This window comes from Cervus elaphus, chromosome 7 (genome assembly GCF_910594005.1).
Source record: "Cervus elaphus chromosome 7, mCerEla1.1, whole genome shotgun sequence".
NCBI lineage: Eukaryota > Metazoa > Chordata > Mammalia > Artiodactyla > Cervidae > Cervus > Cervus elaphus.
In genome coordinates this window covers 31,313,316-31,333,484 of record NC_057821.1, presented here as the reverse complement: position 1 = coordinate 31,333,484, position 20,169 = coordinate 31,313,316, and the positions used below count along the sequence as shown (strand labels likewise).

The 20,169-nt window shown below is 41.4% G+C and overlaps 8 non-coding genes across 8 annotated transcripts; 3 read left to right on the top strand and 5 right to left on the bottom strand.

The window, feature by feature from the left end:
• Positions 1-1,243: 1,243 nt before the first annotated feature.
• Positions 1,244-1,317, top strand: TRNAI-AAU. The gene has a single exon. It is a non-coding gene; the product is annotated as a tRNA-Ile (tRNA).
• Positions 1,318-2,013: 696 nt separating this feature from the next.
• Positions 2,014-2,086, bottom strand: TRNAK-UUU. The gene has a single exon. It is a non-coding gene; the product is annotated as a tRNA-Lys (tRNA).
• A 473-nt stretch (positions 2,087-2,559) lies between these two features.
• Positions 2,560-2,632, bottom strand: TRNAR-ACG. The gene has a single exon. It is a non-coding gene; the product is annotated as a tRNA-Arg (tRNA).
• A 1,143-nt stretch (positions 2,633-3,775) lies between these two features.
• Positions 3,776-3,857, bottom strand: TRNAS-CGA. The gene has a single exon. It is a non-coding gene; the product is annotated as a tRNA-Ser (tRNA).
• Positions 3,858-5,537: 1,680 nt separating this feature from the next.
• Positions 5,538-5,610, bottom strand: TRNAV-AAC. Its single transcript has one exon. It is a non-coding gene; the product is annotated as a tRNA-Val (tRNA).
• A 3,781-nt stretch (positions 5,611-9,391) lies between these two features.
• On the bottom strand, positions 9,392-9,465 carry TRNAT-AGU. The gene has a single exon. It is a non-coding gene; the product is annotated as a tRNA-Thr (tRNA).
• A 4,666-nt stretch (positions 9,466-14,131) lies between these two features.
• TRNAI-AAU lies at positions 14,132-14,205 on the top strand. The gene has a single exon. It is a non-coding gene; the product is annotated as a tRNA-Ile (tRNA).
• Positions 14,206-15,879: 1,674 nt separating this feature from the next.
• On the top strand, positions 15,880-15,953 carry TRNAI-AAU. The gene has a single exon. It is a non-coding gene; the product is annotated as a tRNA-Ile (tRNA).
• The last annotated feature ends 4,216 nt before the right edge of the window (positions 15,954-20,169 follow it).

Genomic DNA, 20,169 nt, shown 5'->3' with positions numbered 1-20,169 from the left:
GTGAACATCAGGGGTCTAGACACACATTTTGGAATGTAGAAGAATCCTCAAAAGCCAGAGGGTAGTTGATTTTGAAAAGTACAGAGGACGTGGGACTGCCCAAGAGTTAACAGATTTCGTTTCCCTGACTTTTGAGCACCTGTAAGCCTTACCAGGACAAGAGCTCTTAAAGATTAGAGAAGTAAAACCTAGAAGACTGGCGGGACTTGAGCCTTTAACTGTTGAATACTTAACCAACCATTGGCAACTCACACTTCCCCCTTGCACCAGCGTCGGCTTAAAAATCAACAAAAATCATTACTTGTTGATTCATTTAGCTTTAAATGAATATATTCGGTGAAAATTTAACTAGGGGTCCGGTCAGCAGAAAAGCTCAAAAAGTAGGGGGAAAAAACAAAACAAAACCCAAAACAACCAATGCAACCCTAGGAAATATAAAAGGGCATTTCCCTAGGCTGCAGGAGATTCCTTCAACTTTAGGTGATAAAAACTATAGCCTCCCCGAGGGCCAACGAGCTCATCTCACTCTATCTTCTCCAACCTCGTGCTTGGATCCTTCCATTAGCAAAATGGAAGATGAGTGATACAGAGAATGCACTGTACCATGGGTGAAAATTTTAATACCAACTTGAAAACATTAGGTCTCTAAGTTACAAATTATTTGCAATTTGTGATCCAGTGCTGCTGCTGCTAAGTCACTTCAGTCGTGTCGGACAATGTGCGACCCCATAGACGGCAGCCCACCAGGCTCCCCCGTCCCTGGGATTCTCCAGGCAAGAACACTGGAGTGGGTTGCCATTTCCTTCTCCAATGCATGAAAGTGAAAAATGAAAGTGAAGTCTCTCAGTCGTGTCCGACTCTTAGCGACCCCATGGACTGCAGCCTACCAGGCTCCTCCATCCATGGGATTTTCCAGGCAAGAGTACTGGAGTGGGGTGCCATTGCCTTCTCCATTAGGGACATGTTTTTAAAAACGGAAGGCTCCCTTCACCCACGATTCAAGATCCTATTACAGTGCTTTTTCTACAAATAAACTAGGCTCAACTTCTGCACAAAAATTTCTCCGTGAATTTTCTAGTCCAAATACGAATAATTGAAATAGTATAGATTCCTTATTAAAATCTATGAATGTGGTCTGAGGGAGAGGAATAAAAAGAAATTATTATTTAAAAAAAATTTTTTTTTACACCAAAACAAAAATGTAAACCAATCTACTTTAATAAAAGACAACTACTCTCGCGGTGGCCGGTTAGCTCAGTTGGTTAGAGCGTGGTGCTAATAACGCCAAGGTCGCGGGTTCGATCCCCGTACGGGCCATTGGACTATTGGTTTTGGACTTATGATACCCGCTAGGTGGACCTTTACAACACACGGTTATTACAATCTGAGGCCCAGAAGCTTAAACGTTTCCCTCTTGGTGGTGAATTTTACCTGCGGTGTAGAGCCAGGATACAAGTTACACATTCGGAAATCTAGCCACCTATAAAGATCCTCTTTTGGTTTAGTTTGAGGAATTCTCCCTCACTTGGCAGTCATCTCCCCCAACGTCTCTGTTCCGCCTCAACACAGAGAAAGAGGCAAATCTGTTCTCTTTGGAGATGCCGCTCCAAAGCTACCTTTCCACGCCTTCCTTACACGCTCATCTTCTTTTAAAAAATAGTGGGGAGGGCATTCCTCTTGGTTCTTCTGTTGACTTTGAGGTCCGGTTTCCCAGCTCCTGTGTGTGTCCGTAAGATTGACGTTTCCGGCTGGTGGGGTAGATACCGGGGGTGAGGCGCACCGGCTGGGCCTCAGGGGTGTGTGCGCTAAGCCGCTTCAGTAGAGTCGGACTCTGCGACCCTATGGACTCCAGCCTGCCGGCTCCTCTGTCCTTGGGATTGTCCAGGCAAGAATACTGGAGGTCCTCCTCCAGGGAGTCTTCCTGACCCAGGAATGGAAGCCGCGTCTCCGATGTCTCCTGTGTTGGCAGTTCGGTTCTCCACCACTAGCGCCACCTGGGAAGCAAAACAGGAGCGCCCGAACAGGGACTTGAACCCTGGACCCTCAGATTAAAAGTCTGATGCTCTACCGACTGAGCTATCCGGGCTCACGACAGACCCTTCTCATCCTGAGGTAAAAAACCTCTTGCATCGCGTCTCTACCACACTTCTTGACTCAGCATTTCCATAGGAGATATCTCTTTTTGCCAGTAGCTATGCGAGGAAAGAACTTTGCAGGATGGTCTTCAGAGTGAGGACTCTTCCCAATGGGAAAAAAAATACTGATGCAGAAGATACTGGTAGGGAAAATTTTTTTTTTTCGTTTTCCTTTGAAGTTTTGATGATGTAAAAACCTCCCTTCCAATGGTCTTTTTCAGTCAGTCACTTTTCTCATGTTCAAGAAGCGATGAAAAGTAGGAAGAACAGCTTTCTGGATGGGTCCTTTGATGATTCTCAAGTCTTTTTCAGACTCAACGGACGGAAAATGAAGGATCAGTTCCACGAAAATACATTCGAAGGACTTAAAAAGGACTTTCCTTTAGAAAAGAGTACCTAGAAGGGGGAAAAAAAGTCAGCCTAACGAGCCAGCCAGGAGTCGAACCTAGAATCTTCTGATCCGTAGTCAGACGCGTTATCCATTGCGCCACTGGCCCTCGCTGTTTAGGCTGTCCTCATGTTCATATTTTCATCATTATCCGCAGTTTATGCCAACCAAAGAAATGATTGATTTTTAAGAATCTAGTAAGGGGTTAAAACCAGAGACTAAATTGACTTTGGGAAAGCATGATTTCTTTCCTGATTTGGTTCCATAACATAGATTTACAGAAAGTGCTTTCTTTGAAAATAATGGGGAGTCTTCACTCACTTGCTGACTATGCATTGAAGACTTGTTTACTTGTTTGCTGCTTAGTATGAAATCTCTGTGGACTCAGTTATCTATTCCTTATTCCACTTCAAATCCTGTCTTACCCAGCGTATATTAGTGCTAGTTTTGAGGTCTTCATTCCCCACCCGCCCCCCAACACACACACACCGCTTTTTCCTGCAGAATGTTCACCTGCCCTCAAAATCCTATAAGGAGACAAGGATTCAATAGAAATATACATTTTAAGAATCTCATGTAACAAACTCAGAAAACAGAATAAAATTGGCTTAAAAATGTACTTAGCTGTTCAAAGTAGGCAAAACAGCTGAAAATGCAAAAGTGCTTTAAAAGAGTAGTTTAGTACGTTGAGCAGGAGACAAGACTTTGTATGGTTTTGAACTTCAAAACAATGTGAGAATTTAAAAATATATTCTCTCTGTGCCTCAATTTCCTCGTTTGTATAAAAGGCTTTCTCTTAAAGAGAGCGTGGCAAATACCGTGGAGTATTATCTTCCATTTTTACGGCTCTCACCTGCAGCCGCTGGTATCAGGACAAACACTGAAGATGGTTGCCTGGGAATGATTTCAAGTAGCTGCAGCTCTCTATAATCGCAAAGAGAAACCATTTTCCAATGTCTCCTCTGTTCACTTTGCTACTGTGATCACTCTTAAAGGCTTAACAAACCATCTCAACGAAGCCAGTATTTTTGAACGCGATCCAAGCCTCTTGTGGACAGTGGGTAGGCTGGACTCTGGATGCTCACAGAGGCTCAGACTATGAAAGGGAACTCTGACACTCTAATCTGGCTGGCGCCCACTCTCTAAAAATATCAGAACTGCCTTTCAAGGGATTTTTCTGCATGCATGCTGCGTGGGACGGCAGTAAATTATTTGTAAATTTCAAGAATCAAGGATACACCGAAAACGAGAACGCTGTGAGCAGGATTTGAACCTGCGCGGGGAAACCCCATTGGATTTCGAGTCCAACGCCTTAACCACTCGGCCATCACAGCTTGGCAGGACAGGTTTTATTTATTCGACTAAAAACAAGTATTCATCCTTTCCCTGCAAGGATAGAAGAAGAGAGGATCACCGGTTTCTGAGTGGCCGCAAGAAGACCTTCTCCAACCCCAGGCTTTCATATTTCACTTAGTGACAGTTTCAACTTTACAGGTCTTTAAGCAGAAAAAAAAAATATTGGCAATATTCTTCAAATTTTCTTTCATTCCGTGGATGTGAGGAAATTGTCTTGTTCTACCTTCAAAATGTATTTAGATGTGAAAAACTTCTCACCCCTCCGACTGCTACAGCCCTGCTCCAAGAAAGCTTCATCTCCTTTCTGCCTCCTTTTGCCTTTATCTAGTCAAAATATCCAGAATATGGGATCTGGTGTGACTTAACCTCTAAGATAAAAATCAGTTAAATTCCCCCCAAAAGTCTGAAAGAATTCACATCAGAAAGATTCTGAGAATCCTCTTAGTCTACTGGTGGGACTATTGGGGGCAAATTCTGGGCCCCAGCTTTCCTTCCGGAGAGCCCAGTCTCTGTCGCCCCCATGTGGTCACTGAGCGCAGGCGCGGTTGTAAATTGAGCTAAACACTGGAGACAAAAGTGTCATTTCCCTGAATGTGGGTCGAGTGGAAGCATGCTATTTCTTGTGTTATGCCCATTCCAAAAGAAAAACCACCCCTCTAAAGTGACTTCTAGCAAAATATATCATGAAATACACACAAACAAGCCACAAAACTTTTCAACTTTTCTTATTTCCGGGAAATCCCTCAAACTGCTGGTACCTAACTGATTTCAGGAATGCTCCAGATCCTTCCTTTCATCCGAGACCGTTTCCGCCTGCTGGCCTCCCACTTGGGGCGGAGCTGGATGCCAGATGCTGAGTTTTAGGAGAACGTCGAGTTTGATTCCGCTGAAGAGGAGGCTCCCCGCATCAGCCAGGGCCGGGAGTCCGCCCTGGGCCTGGGAGGGCTGGGGGTGAGAGAGGTGGGGGGGTGAGCGGGGCGAGGGGGGACGGGTCTGGCATGTTCCACTGCGGTTGAATAGCCTAAAATCTAGCCCCACGGGGAAACAGTCCCAGAGGATCTTTCTGGGCTGGTGGGAACGGAGGGGAAGGGCGCTCCCAAATATGCAGGTAAGAGCCTTCTTTCTCCAGTACAGATACCCGGGGAGTTTTTGTGGACGGGAATCTCCTGTTATCCATCCCTCCACCCCAGCTGCTCCCCACAACTCTTCTTTCCCCATCTACGCCTGATGAGCTTTGGAACTACTGGATGGTACTAATAGGAGTAATAACTGAACCTTTGTGCGATCGCTGTCTGGTTTCGAAGTGAAGCACTTTTCTCCCTCTGAAGATGGAGAAAGTCACTTTGCAGAAAACCGGTTCGTCCGAGGGAGACTGTCGCCCGCGCGGCGCAGGCCCGCTGCTGCAGCGGTCTCCTCCGGTTGACCCCAGGTTGGCCCCTCGGTCCTTCTGGCAGGAGGACGCCGAGGGCGGGAGGGAGAGAGCGGGTGGGGAAGGGGAAACCCGGGCTTCAGGGCAGATGGCTTCCGGACAGCTTTTCGTTTTAAAGCTCTGGGCCTCAAAAGAAGGGCAAATGTGGTTTTTGTTTTGAAGTCTGGTACCACAAAAACAATGTACAGAGATTTCCTACGGAAATGGAAAAAGACGCGGAGGTGAAACCTGTTTCCGCCCGGCTTCGAACCGGGGACCTTTCGCGTGTTAGGCGAACGTGATAACCACTACACTACGGAAACCAGACGTGAAGGGTGACCAGGTGCCCTAGGTCCTCGAAATGTTTCCATTTTTCTTTTTTTTTCTTTTTAAAATCAATAATAAATATAAGTAGAAATGCGTTTACCAAATATATCTACCACAATGTTCAGAAAAGCCTGTTTGAACAGCCAAAAAATTGGAATGGCCTTGAAGGCTTCCAAGAGAAAATGACACCAAATCTAAGACTTAATAGATGAAAAGAAGTATGATGGTTACAGGTTGGTAAGGGAATTTTTTTTTGTTGGTAACTGAACGAAATGGGAATAATCTTTGGGGTAGAGGGGGTGGGAATCCAAGCATTTGAAGCAAGGCATGGAAAGAAATAAGACTAAATGCTGATTTATGGGCCAGATCAAAGGCAAGATGGATGTGCCTCCCAAAGAGGGGAAGGTATATTTCAATTTGAATCTGATGAGAGAGGGAGTGGAGACTAATCTTTAATTTTTGGAGTGTAGATGTCATCTATATCTACACTGAAAGTTTATTTTTTTAAAAAAGTGTGATTTACATACATTAAGATGCTCTAAACTTAAGGGTACTTATAGCTCAGTGGGGGAAAACATGTGACAATTCATTGATTGAATAAGCTCAGCAAATACCAACCTGGATAAAGAAAACTATAACTAGCCAAATTATGTTGAAATTCTTGAAAAACAAAGATTAAAAACATCTTAAAAACAGCTGGAGGGAAATGATACTACATCTTAGGTTAAGTAAAGATTAAATGGAACAGGAAGTATTAATTCAAAGGAAGGTAGAAAAGGAGGAACAGAGAACAAGTAGGATAAATGGAAAACAAATAATGATGTCAACTTAGACCCATATATATATATAATTGCTTTTAATGTAAATGGAATAAACAATTAAAAGGCATAAATGGGCTGGCTAAATAGTAAAATAAAACAAAGAAAAACAAGAGCCTTTTGTGTCCTTCTTACAAGAAATAAACTTGAAAAATAAGACAACAGGTTGAAAATAAAGTGTTCGGGAGCTATGCAAACACCAACCATTAGAAACATGATTGACAAACAGAGGAGACATCAAAGTAAAAAGTAAGACCAAAGGTAAAGAACATTTCATAATAACAAAGTGATCAATTCAGCAAGAAGACATGTCAATTCTTATATAAAGCAAAACTGAGAAAACTAAAACAAGAACTACAATAAGCACAACTATGGTTGGTGATTTTAAAGATCACTTTTAGTAGCTGATGAGAAACTTACAGAAAAGAGGAAATCAGTAGGAATAGAGAGGATAAGCCATAGCTAGTAACTACTCAACTTGACCTAGCTGATATTTATCACACAGTACATCCAACTACTGCAGAATTCTCATTATTTTCAAGTGCACATTAAACATACACCAAAACAAAAAGGGCCCCCAAACAAGTCTTAATAAATTTAAAGGGATTCAAACAATTTAAAAAAATGTTTTCTGACAATAACAGAATTAAACTTGAGGTCAATATCAAAATGATAACTAAAAAAATTCTAATACTGGGAAACTTGAGCAGTACACTTCTAAGTAAAATATAAGTACAATGGAAACTAGAAAATACTTTGAACTGAAAGAATAAAAATACAACACACAACTAAAGTAGTGCTTAGAGGAAAATATATAAGTTTAAATGCATATATTAGAAAAAGAAGAAAGGTTTAAGACTGGGAAATTCTAGGGAAGAAATGATGTTTTGTGTTTTAAGCCAGAGATATATGTCTTCTGGGTTGAGAATGACTTCAGATGGCCAGCCTTAAAGACAGGGAGAACAGGAAGAGGTTGTTAGAGATTGTAGTGAAGAAGGTCCAAATAAGAACCAAGTAGATGAACAGAGAGAAAAACATCTCACGTATGTTGAATGTAAATCAGGAAGACTGTGATAATTTGACTGGTGGGATAAGGCAGCAGGAAGAGTCAAGTTTAATAACAGGTTTCCAGTGGAAATAATGATCAGTTGAGTTCATGGTGTATGGTGCAAGTGGTACTCATGTGAAATCCTGGTGGCAATGGAAATGTGAGTTTGAAATTAGGCAGAGACCTCTTTCAGACATGGATATTTCGAAAGATCAGCTCTAGGCAGGCAGCCAAGGAAGGGTCAGCTCCAGAGACTCCTCTTTCCCTAACATCTTCTCTCATCACCATGCCTTACTTTTCCACCTTTTCAAGGGACATTCCATTTGAATTTGTTCACCAAACTTTATCCAGTGTCCAACATGAGACGTGCATACCTGGACATAAAGAAGAAAGAACCACACAGCTGGCTTAAGACAATGTCAGTTGTACCCTCAGAGCACAAAAGAGGAGCTGTCCATTTAAGGATCCCAAGCCAGAGAACATTTAATGGGGAAGGAAGTTTGAATGAAGAGTAAGGTAGGTCAAGAAAGAAATAATAGTTCAACTAGGGAGAAGTCCCTTTAACAAAGACACAATTGAGAATGTTCATGACTTGTTTAAAACTGTTTTATAGAATAACAACCTTTTATCATTTAGACCTATTAAGTACTCAACACTTATAGAGGTACAGGATTTCACTGATTAGATTCAACTCCATTTTAAGAGATTCTTTAAAATGTCAGTCTTCTGACACATTTGCACTCCCGGATGCTCAACAAAGGAGTAATTAATCTGTTGGGCCATGACAATGAGAAGTAGGAAGGTACTTAGGGTGCAATCATTGCTTGTAGAATTCTGTTCACATTACTAAGTATGGGGAAGTGGACATTTGTAGAGTCTAATTATTTTAAGGTATATCTTAGAATGTCAAAAGAAACAGCAGATAAACAGAAACATCTTTGTTTTTAGGACTTAATGTCTTTATCAGAACTTTTATGTAAAAATCTGTCTAGAAAAACATGTAAGACTTCATTTGTCTCTAAACTCTTGCTAGATGCTTTATATGCTTTGTCACTAACCACTCTTCTTTGTCACTAACCATATTATTCTCTTTTCAAAAACTTCAGTGATGACCTAGAGTCCAGAATCACTTGAAAAGTAGAAACAGCTATTACAGTACTCAATTCAACATTTACATTAGGTTTCTTTGGGTTTTTTTTTTAGCCCTTTCTCTTTCCCCCCCTTACCTTCTTTAGGATGAGGCTAAGAGCAGAAATGCAAAGGACAATTGAAGGTTTCCTAGAAGTGGTGAGTAGCAAGAACAGATTCAATGACAGAGGATTTAAACTAATCACTTCTGACCATGGGTCTCTGTCTTTATACCCTATCCATTGTTCCTTAAAGATCTTGGTACTAATACTTCTACATATTACCTTGAAATTAGCAAAGCCATTAGCTATTTAAATAGTCTATTAAAAAAAAAAAAACCAAAAACAAAACTTGAGTTCCAACCCTACTCTAACTGTATCTGAGGTTGCAAAAAAATAATTAAAGCTCTCTAGTAATCAGACAAACGTAAAGGATATCTGAAAGAGCATATATTTAAAGCTGATGAATCTCCTTCACTTGATTCCAATAATTAGACAAAGAGGAAAACCTCTGCTAGGCTAGGCTACCTATCCATTGCTAATATCATGATTCAGACAAATAATCGGAGTCCTTAAATTACTTCTGGTCTATGTGTCGGGAATGCTTCTCGGGATATTATTTACCCTTTTACCTCTGTCCTCTTCTACAAAGTACCCCATTTTTCCCAAGCAAAGCTTAAGTCCTGAGTATTAGGATATTCATCCAGTGTCAATTCAAGTTAGTTTCTACTCACTTACAGAAAAATATTTTCTGAGGCGAAAATCGCAAAAACAGCACTCTGACAGGCCCCGCTGGGATTCGAACCCAGGATCTCCTGTTTACTAGACAGGCGCTTTAACCAGCTAAGCCACGGAGCCCATCCTGAAAAGGCCTTTAGCTACACATTATTTGAACATAATTTCATATGTCTCTCCGCTATAATGAATTTAGAAATTGGTTTGCCGGATGATGAAAAAGGGAGAAAAAAAAAGCAACCTTGTGTCAGTCAAAACCAAAGAAGAATGTTCTTTTGGAAGAATAAATACGGGTACTAGATTAAGATGACTAGCTCCTCTTGAGAAACTGTTTCAGAGTGGACACCACTGGATTCAACTAGACTATAAACTCTGGCAACGGGGGTGTGTGTGCGGGGGGCGGAGCGGGGTCGGGGTGGGGGTGTTGTATGAAGTATTAGGGGGTGGGGGAGTGTGTGTCAGAGACCTTTGTTGAAGCCCAAAAGAAAAAATGAAATGATCTTCTATTAACCATCATATTATTTTAACCACACCTGCTCTCTTCTATATTAGTGTGTTGAAGGAGGGGTTACTGGTCAAAGATACTGGTCAAAAGCATATATCTGACACAAGTTTTCTGAAAGAACAGTGGTGTGATGCACCTGTCAAATCACCCTCCAGAATGTGGCACTTATTTCTCCACTTCAGGAGTGTTGACTTCTAATGGCTTACAGCTGGGTTACTCTGGGCACTATCCTCTTGAGAAAAGAGGAAACCTTGCTCAAGAGTACACCAACCCTTGAGTGTAGCTCAAATCCAGCCTCAATTCAGAATATTACTAAAGGGCCATTTCAGGTTCAGATATCCTGGTAAGCTGAACTGAGGCTTCTTTTACAACACCAAGTTCAACTTCTGCCTCTTCCTAATCTTGTTTCCTTTACCCTCTCATTGCAGTCGATTCTAAGAGTGATCCCAATAAGACTCTAACACCATCTTACACCAGGCTCAAGGAGAAGCAATTGGTTATCTCTGAGGAATTTCAGCAGCAGCCATCCTCAGAATAGGCTGCAGAGGGGTGGAGGAGGAGGCAAGCTCTGGCCCTGGAGCCAGCCTCCCCTGGGTCACTGCTTTGGCATCTCCATCTCCATCTCAATGTTTATTTCCCAGGGAACTGACCTTTAACACAAAGCAAGCAACTTCAGTCTACCATCTAAGTCTGACTAGGGCCCAGGTTCTCAAAACCCACTTAAACATACCAAGTACCTGAGTAGAATCAGAATGTCAGGTACTACTAATAATATTCTGGTATACAAACTTTCAGAATTTTCACCAAAGAACAAAACAAATGAAGACATCTACCAGTTGATTAAAAGATGTACAAGTTAGTGAAAAGTGCTGAAGGGCCAGAAGAATAATTTAAATGTATGATAATAAAAGCAAAATTTAGTGAAATGGAAAGCAAGAAAAAAGTGGCAGATTCAGCCAACCAAAGAGCATGATTCCCATTTCCAGGGGAAAAAAAAGTGAATACTAGGTATTATATTAAAAACTTTATTTACTAGCAGTGCATATCCAAAAGAATCTATGTAATATACATAGATACATATGCAAACACGTCAATTCAGTTCAGTCCCTCAGTCCATTCTGACTCTTTGTGACCCCAGGGAGTGCAGCACCCCAGGCTTCCCTGTCCATCCCCAACTCCTGGAGCTTGCCCAAACTCATGTCCATCAAGTCGGTGATGTCATCCAACCATCTCATCCTCTGTCATCCCCTTCTCCTCCTGCCTTCAATCTTTCCCAGCATCAGAGAAAGATTTTTCCAGTGAGTCAGTACTTTGTATCATGTGGCCAAAATATTGGAGTTTCAACCTCAGCATCAGTCCTTCCAATGAATATTCAGGACTAATTTCTCTTAGGATTGACTGCTTTGACCTCCTTGCTGTACAAGGGACTCTCAAGGGTCTTCTCCAACACCACAGTTCAAAAGCATTGGTTCTCTGGTACTCAGTGTTCTTTATAGTCCAACTCTCAAGTCCATACATGACTACTGGAAAGCCATAGCTTTGACTAGACAGACCTTTGTGGGTCAAGTAATGTCTCTGCTTTTTAATATGCTGTCTAGGTTGGTCATAGCTTTTCTTCCAAGGATAAGTGTCTTCTGATTTCATAGCTGCAGTCACCATCTGCAGTGATTTTGGAGTCCCCCAAAATAAAGTCTGATACTGTTTCCACTGTTTGTCCATCTATTTGCCATGAAGTGATGGGACAGGATGCCATGATCTTTTTTTGAATGTTGAGTTTTAAGCCAACTTTTCACTCTCCTCTTTCACTTTCCTCAAGAGGCTCTTTAGTTCCTCTTCATTTTCTGCCATAAGGGTGGTGTCATCCACATATATGAGGTTATTGATATTTCTCCTTGCAATCTGGATTCCAGCTTGTGCTTCATCCAGCCCAGCATTTCACATGATGTACTCTGCATATAAGTTAAATAAGTAGGGTGACAATATACAGCATTGACATACTCCTTTCCCTATTCGGAACCAGTCTGTTATTCAATGTCTGGTTCTAAGTGTTGCTTCTTGACTTGCATACAGGTTTATCAGGAGGCAGGTAAGGTGGTCTGCTATTCCCACCTCTTGAAGAATTTCCCACAGTTTGTTGTGATCCACCAAGTCAAAGGCTTTGGCATAGTCAATGAAGCAAATGTTTTTCTAGAATTCTCTAGCTTTTTCGATGATCCAGCGGATGTTGGCAACTTGATCTCTGGTTCCTCTGCCTTTTCTAAATCCAGCTTGAATATTGGGAAGTTCAGGATTCATTTATTGATGAAGCTGGCTTGGAGAATTTTGAGCATTACTTTGCTAGCACGTGAGATGAGTGCAATTGTGCAATAGTTTGAACATTCTTTGGTATTGCCTTTCTTTGGGATTGGAATGAAAACTGACCTTTTCCAGACCTGTGGCCACTCTGCTGAGTTTTCCAAATTTGCTGGCATACTGAGTGCAACACTTTCATAGCATCATCTTTTAGGATTTGAAACAGCTCAACTGGAATTCCACCACATCCATTAGCTTTGTTCATCGTGATGCTTCCTAAGGCCCATTTGACATTGCATTCCAAGATATCTGGCTCTAGGTGAGTGATCACACCATCGAGGTTATCTGGGTCTTAAAGATCTTTTTTGTATAGTTCTTCCGTGTATTCTTGCCACCTCTTCTTAATATCCTCAACTTCTGTTAGGTCCACACAATTTCTGTCCTTTATTGTGCTCATCTTTGCATGAAATATTCCCTTAGTATCTCTAATTTTCTTGAAGAGATCTCTAGTCTTTTCCATTCTATTGTTTTCCTTTATTTCTTTGCATTGATCACTGAGGAAGGCTTTCTTATCTCTCCTTGCTATTTTTTGGAACTCTGCATTCAGATGGGTATATCTTTCCTTTTCTCCTTTGCCTTTAGCTTCTCTTCTGTTCTCAGCTATTTGTAAGACCTCCTCAGACAACCATTTTGCCTTTTTTGCATTTCTTTTTCTTGGGAATGGTCTTGATCACTGCCTCCTATCCAATGTCGTGAACCTCCGTCCATAGTTCTTCAGGCACTCTATCAGATCTAATCTCTTGAGTCTATTTGTCACTTTCACTGTATAATCATAAGGGATTTGATTTAGGTCATACCTGAATGATCTAGTGATTTTCCCTACTTTCTTCAATTTAAGTCTGAATTTTGCAATAAGGAGTTCATGATCTGAGCCGCAGTCAGTTGCCGGTCTTGTTTTAACTGACTGTATAGAGCGTCTCCATCTTTGGTTGCAAAGAATATAATCAATCTGATTTCAGTCCACTGGAGAAGGAAATGGCAAACCACATCAGTATTCTTGCCTTGAGAACCCTATGAACACAGGTCAGTTGACTTCTAAAAACACTACTATCCCTGACTTAACAGGAACAGTCGTGTTGGAAAGGAGGGAAGAAGTAGAATCCAGAAAAGAGCAGAGGGAGAATAGGGAATTAGCTCCTCTGCCGGCCCTTCCCTGGGTTGACCCCTGCCCGCAGGGTTCACCTCGCAGTTCAGCCTCTCGAAGGGGGTTTCCCGTCTCTTTTCACAGAGTTGCCCAACCCGGGCCTCCGCCCTTCCTCTCCTTTCAGATCCCAACGTTCCTCTCTGGTCCAGATAACTGACCTGACTCCCGACACCACTTGGTTTCGAGGTGGCCGGGTTAGAGGCTCTTGAGAAGTCATCCCCAAAGTTCTTTCGCTCCCGCTGACCGCAGCCGCTCCGTCGGGCGCCACCACGTGTTTGATGACCAACACTGCAACACCAAGACACATCGCCGCGCGCGGAGCGGAGACCTGCGGCTCACAGCTGCGGATTCCGGGTGGCGGGGCGGCAAAACCACCCAGAGGCCAGGCAGCGACAGGGTTCAGGTTCATGGGACCCGAGGCTTCCGAGGGAACTTAAGGATCTCCAGGAGTAGAGAGGAATCTGGATCTTGCGCGCCGGAGCCGAGTCCTTCGAGGCCTCTGGAGGCTTCGTGGTCAGTTCCGTGATGCACCCGTCGCGGTCTCAGGAAGCCCTGCCTGGGGACGTTGGCCTGAATCTTCTCGGGTCAGAATCCGAAGTTTGAGAAAGTTTTAAGTTTTTCCGGAAGGACACTTTCTTGAGGCAGAATGAGAAACTTTTTCATTCATTTTCTTGGTCAATGAGGAAAGACGAGAAAAAGAATGGAAGCAACTTGTTCTTCTCACCGTAAACTGCAAAACAATGCTGTTTAAGTGTCATTTGTAATTTGAAAAGTGCGAGCGTTATCCTGGCCGGTTAGCTCAGTTGGTTAGAGCGTGGTGCTAATAACGCCAAGGTCGCGGGTTCGATCCCCGTACGGGCCAAGGTTGTCTCTGACTTTTGTCCTTTAAGATTGGAAACTTGTGCGAGCCTTTGTACTAGCCTAAGAGTTCTGTATTTCGTATTGGAACTTCTTTGATGAGGAGAGTTTGCAAACTTCCTTGCTAGCGGGTTCAAGAATCTGCTTAGGCATAGTGAACAGATCCCACTCCAATTAAAGCGGAACGATAGCAGAGACCTGGCAGCTAAAAGGTACAACAGAGGACCTTTCTTTGTTTATTTCATTGTATTTTGTTTTCCGTAAGGAAACTTTCTTGGAGAGAGAAAAAAAAAAAAAAAAACAGAGGAAAAAGAAAAAAAATCAATGTCTCTAGGGTATTTGCTCTCAATATATCGCCTTTCCTTATTGGGGAACCATGAAAAGGAAGTGAATCACTAAATAATAGAGTAAAATCGCTAGAAAGAATTGCCCTGCCATAATAATATAGTGCACGTGGCTGATGCTCAGAGTTTTCCTTACCTGGGATAGGAGTTTTCAGATCCATGTTACATATTCATTATTAGAGCTGAGATTAATATTAATTGAAAATTGAAGCAATTAATATCCTGGGGTATAAATCAAGATGCTATAAACTTGGTTTTTTGAATAGGAGGGTCCTCAGAATATGGCCATCCACTAAAAAAATGATCAACACCGATTTTAAGGAGCAGTTTAGTGACAATGAAAAGGAAGTTCTCTAGGGTTAAATGATCAGAATGCTGACTCTAAACTCTGTCCTCGGTTATTTGTAAAACGAGGATGATTGTAACATTCACCTCATAAATTAGTTGTTATGTTTAAATATGTTAATTCATTTAAAGCACATAAATAGTCTTTGGTCCGCAATAATGGCTAAATAAGATTTCATTTACACCTGTGATGTCTAAATAGAAAGTACTGAAAAACTGGAACTGAAGTATTGCATAGCAACCTTAAGAAGCAAGTCCATTTTATTCTCACAACACCACATTCATTCCCAAATTCAATGTATATTTTTTTCTACCTGTCCTAAGCATCAGCTCATTTTTTCGCACCTCAGACCCAGTTCCTCATTTGTTCATGGAAAGGTTTATTCATTACTCTTCCGTGGGTTCATTTAGAGCTTTTTCACATTGAGTTTTTTCCTAGCTCATTATTAAGGTTATATACCTTTCATTTATCACTAGCATTACATTTCCATTATTTGCTCTTGGAAGGAAGCTTTTAATTTTTGCTCAGGGATGGATAAGTGGGTGTTTGGATGGATGGATTATTTTAATTTAATTGTTCTTTGAAAATACTGTTGGTATTTCTTCCAAGCACTTATTCTTCTCATTTCCGAAGAGCCTGCAGGTAGAAAGACTCTTTTCCCTTCTCCTACCATCTTTTACTGTGGTTTCCAAGATGCAAAGATATCAAAGTCCTTACTATCAAATGTTCCAATTTGCCATTTTCATTAAAAATGGTTTTTGTACTTGTTACAAAAGAATTTGCATTACAAAATGAATTTGCATTGGTTCCAAGAAGGTATGTTCTGAAAGGCAAGGATCATTCTTGACCTTGATAGACTTTTTTCTTTTGTTTCCCCTTAACAGAAGCGGACCCAGTATAAAGAGGACTGATAGTCCCTTTTGTGATAAAGAAATTCTAGAAGGTCAATGCAATTAAAACATTAAGGAAGAGCAGTAGCTTGTATGGGGGCCGGTTAGCTCAGTTGGTTAGAGCGTGGTGCTAATAACGCCAAGGTCGCGGGTTCGATCCCCGTACGGGCCACTTTTAAGTCTAACTGGGATCACTAAGAATAGAAGCAAGTTTGAAGAGTTTGTCAGCGCAATGCTTAGACTGCATAGTTTTACAGCTATCTTTAATATTGCAGCCTGAAGCACCTTAGGCAAAATGTTCTTTGCTCTTAACACAAAGGAAGAGCATAGCCTCTCCTCTCAATCATTAAAGTGTGATTATGACAATTTAGGTCCCCTGCCTACCTCTGAACTTATAACAGCCAGCAGGGGAATGCTTTTGCTTATCCGTTTAAACCTAAATTTGTAAATCAATCATCTATGAAGGCATAGGATTTACATATTCATCTTAGACTATTCATAAATTGCCCTGAAACTTAAAATGGGGTTAGGCAATGGCAACCCACTCCAGTACTCTTGCCTGGAGAATCCCATGGGCGGAGGAGCCTGGTAGACTGCAGTCCATGGGGTCGCGGAGGGTCGGACACGACTGAGCAACTTCACTGTCGCTTTTCACTTTCATGCATTGGAGAAGGGACTGGCAACCCACTCCAGTGTTCTTGCCTGGAGAATCCCAGGGACGGGGGAGCCTGGTGGGCTGCCATCTATGGCGTCGCACAGAGTCGGACACGACTGAAGCGACTTAGCAGCAGCAGCAGCAGCAGAGTCTCCTGAGTTCTTCAATTTATGCATATCAATAGTGGATATTGGAACAAAATTAGTTTTTTAAGAAGGAAAAAGGGTGAAATGGATACCAGGTAGCAACTGTGACCAGTAGTAAAGATTGCTCACTCTACACCTCTGCAACCCTATTGCAATGTGCCTCCTGTACCCTGAAACTGCAGCAGTAAACTCTCCAATTCTCAGATCTCCTTATCACTAGGATTTCCTGTGTCACATAGCTTTTGCTGAGCAGATGTGCTTGTTAAGACTCAGTTCAGTTCAGTCATGTCCTGAGTCTCTGCGACCCCATGGGCTGCAGCACGCCAGGCTTCCCTGTCCATCACCAACTCTCGGAGCTTACTCAAAATCATGTCCATTGAGTCGGTGATGCCATCCAACCATCTCATCCTCTGTCGTCCCCGTCTCCTCCTGCCTTCAATCTTTCCCAGCATCAGGGTCTTTTCTAATGAGTCAGTTCTTCGCATCAGGTGGCCAAAGTATTGGAGTTTCAGCTTCAGCATCAGTCAGTCCTTCTAATGAATATTCAAGACTGATTTCCTTTGGGATGGACTGGTTGGATCTCCTTGCAGTCCAACGGACTCTCAAGAGTCTTCTGCAACACCACAATTCAAAAGCATCAATTCTTTGGCACTCAGCTTTCTTTATAGTCCAACTCTCACATCCATACATGACTATTGGAAAAATCAAAGTTTTGACTAGACAGACCTTTGTTGGGAAAGTAATGTCTCTGCTTTTTAATATGCTGTCTAGGTTGGTCATAGCTTTTCTTCCAAGGAACAAGTGTCTTTTAATTTCATGGCTGTAGTCACCACCTGCAGTGACTTTGGAGCCCCCCCCCCCCCCCCCCCCGCCAAAATAAAGTCTCTCACTGTTTCCATTGTTTCCCCATCTATTTGCCATGAAGTGATGGGACCAGAAGCCATGATGTTAGTTTTCTGAATGTTGAGTTTTAAGTCAACTTTTTCACTCTCCTCTTTCACTTTCCTCAAGAGGCTCTTTAGTTCCTCTTTGTTTTCTGCCATAAAGGTGGTGTCATCTGCACATCTAAGGTTATTGATATTTCTTCTGGCAATCTTGATTCCAGCTTGTGCTTCATCCAGCCCAGTATTTCTCATGATGTACTCTGCACAGAACTTAAATAAGCAGGGTGGGTGACAATATACAGCACTGACATACTCCTTTCCCGATTTGGAACCCGTCTGTTGTTCCATGTACAGTTCTGTTGCTTCTTGACCTGCATATAGATTTTTCAGGAGGCAGGTAAGGTGGTCTGCTATTCCCATCTCTTGAAGAATTTTCCACAGTTTGCTGTGATGCACACAGCCAAAGGTTTTGGCATAGTCAATGAAGCAGAAGTAGATTTTTTTTCTGGAATTCTCTTGCTTTTTCAATGATCCAATGGATGTTGGCAATTTGATCTCTGGTTCCTCTGCTTTTTCTAAATCCAACTTGAACATCTGGAAGTTCATGGTTCACATACTGTTGAAGCCTGGCTTAGAGAATTTTGAGCATTACTTTGCTAGCATGTGAGATGAGTGCAAATGTGCGGCAGTTTGCACATTATTTGGTATTGCCTTTCTTTGGGATTGGAATGAAAGCTGACCTTTTCCAGTCCTGTAGCCACTGTTGAGTTTTCTAAATTTGCTGGCATTCTGAGTGCAGCACTTTAACAGAATCATCTTTTAGGATTTGAAATAGCTCAACTGAAATTCCATAACCTCCATTAGCTTTGTTCAAAATGATGCTTTCTAAGGCCCACTTGACTTTGCAGTGTAAGACTGGGAGAAATGAATATTGTGAGATAAAGGCTGAATAGCTCATCTGACATACATCAATCTAAATAAAGAGGTAAACTGAGACAAGTTCAAATTACCAAAAATAGAGTTTATTCAGGAATAGCATAGGCATTACAATTCAGGAAACTCATGATATATAGCAAGGTAGGTCTATTGAGGTTTTGAGGTAGTTGTATTTATGATCAAGAATGCAAAGAGGGGCAAGTCCAGTCAGATTAGGGGCTATTCATTGATTAGGAGATAAGTCTCTCTGTAAATTAGGCATTTTAGGGGAAATAAGTCTCTTAGCTCTTACCTCCCATTCTTCAGAGGGTGCACATGTGACATTTCATTTCATATCCTCTGGTTTGGTTTTAGCTTGAAATCCTTTCACACATGCAAGGTTGTTGGGGGTATTTTGGTTTATGTGCAGCTACTATCTAGGATTTTGTGGAACCAGAAGTGGCAGCGGTAAGATTTCTACAGAAGCATTTTCATGGCTGGGTGCTTCGGGCAGTGTACTGTAATCTATACTTGATTCTGGTCTCCAAGAAACTCTGTGAATGCATAAGAAATCCCTTTTAATTTAACCTTATTTGTGTGGATTCTATTCAGGAACTAAGATCCTTGATTAGTTAACAACATTGTTCTCTGCAATTATGGTAAATCTATACAGTGGGAAATAAAGGCCAAAATAATTCAGTTATAAAGGATGATGATCTGTATTTGAAGTAAAGTAAAATTTAAAGGAGTTTAGGCAATTGATGGAATATAAGAGAAAGCCTTAACATTGGGAACACTGTAAATGACTTCTGACTTTTTAGTTAGCTTTCACATGGTGAGATTTACCCACCATAGATCAGTCTACAGTTTCTACTCCTTCATGGACTGTGATCATTTTGCTCACCTCTCTGATTGATAAATATCATATTTCTCTTTTTTCTTTCCTGTGCTACCCCACCGCCATAATAATCTTTTCTCTTTACCCATCCCACTGATTATGATTCTTGTTTCTCCTTTTATATTTCTATTTCTGTCCACATTCCTTGATTTTCTTTCTTCCTCAGCACTCCATCCTAGTACCCTTACCTACCATTACCACTATCTGAGAGACCTTCACATTTCTACCTCTTTCCTACTGTTCTACTCTTTCATTCACATTAACTTTATACCCAGATATTAGATTTCCCAAGACAGCTTTCTTGGACCAGGCCTGTTGGAAGTTTGTTGCCAAACCTTTGATGATGACATAATGCTTCAAGTGATCTATGTCCAAGGTCTTGATAACTTATGCACCCTAGATAAAAGATGCCTGAGAATTCTCACTCCAGCCCTCCTTATTACTCACATATGATTTTAAAATATATGTTATATAATATATTTATAAAATATATAAAACTGGTAAAGTTTGAACAATGGTTGGATACTTGATGATCCTATTTTTGGTATTATTTTTAGATGTGATAATGATACTGTGATTACGTTTTTCAAAGGCATCCTCATTCTTAGAGATACTTAAGTTTCAGCCTTGTGTCAGTCATATAGGAGCTGGGCAGAAGGGAAAAAGATCAGTAATACCGATTCTCTATTTAAAATATTGATATTGTATTCAATATGATTTTTTGCATTAATTTTTACTTAAAAAATACTTTAAAATGTTATTGTCTCTATTGCAAAGCTTTTTGGAAGTCTCCTAAATTTTGTGCCCGAGGCACAAGTGTCTAACTCATCTTAGTAGGTGCTGTGTTAAAATTGATCAATGACACGTGTCTGAGATTCAAGCAATGTGTT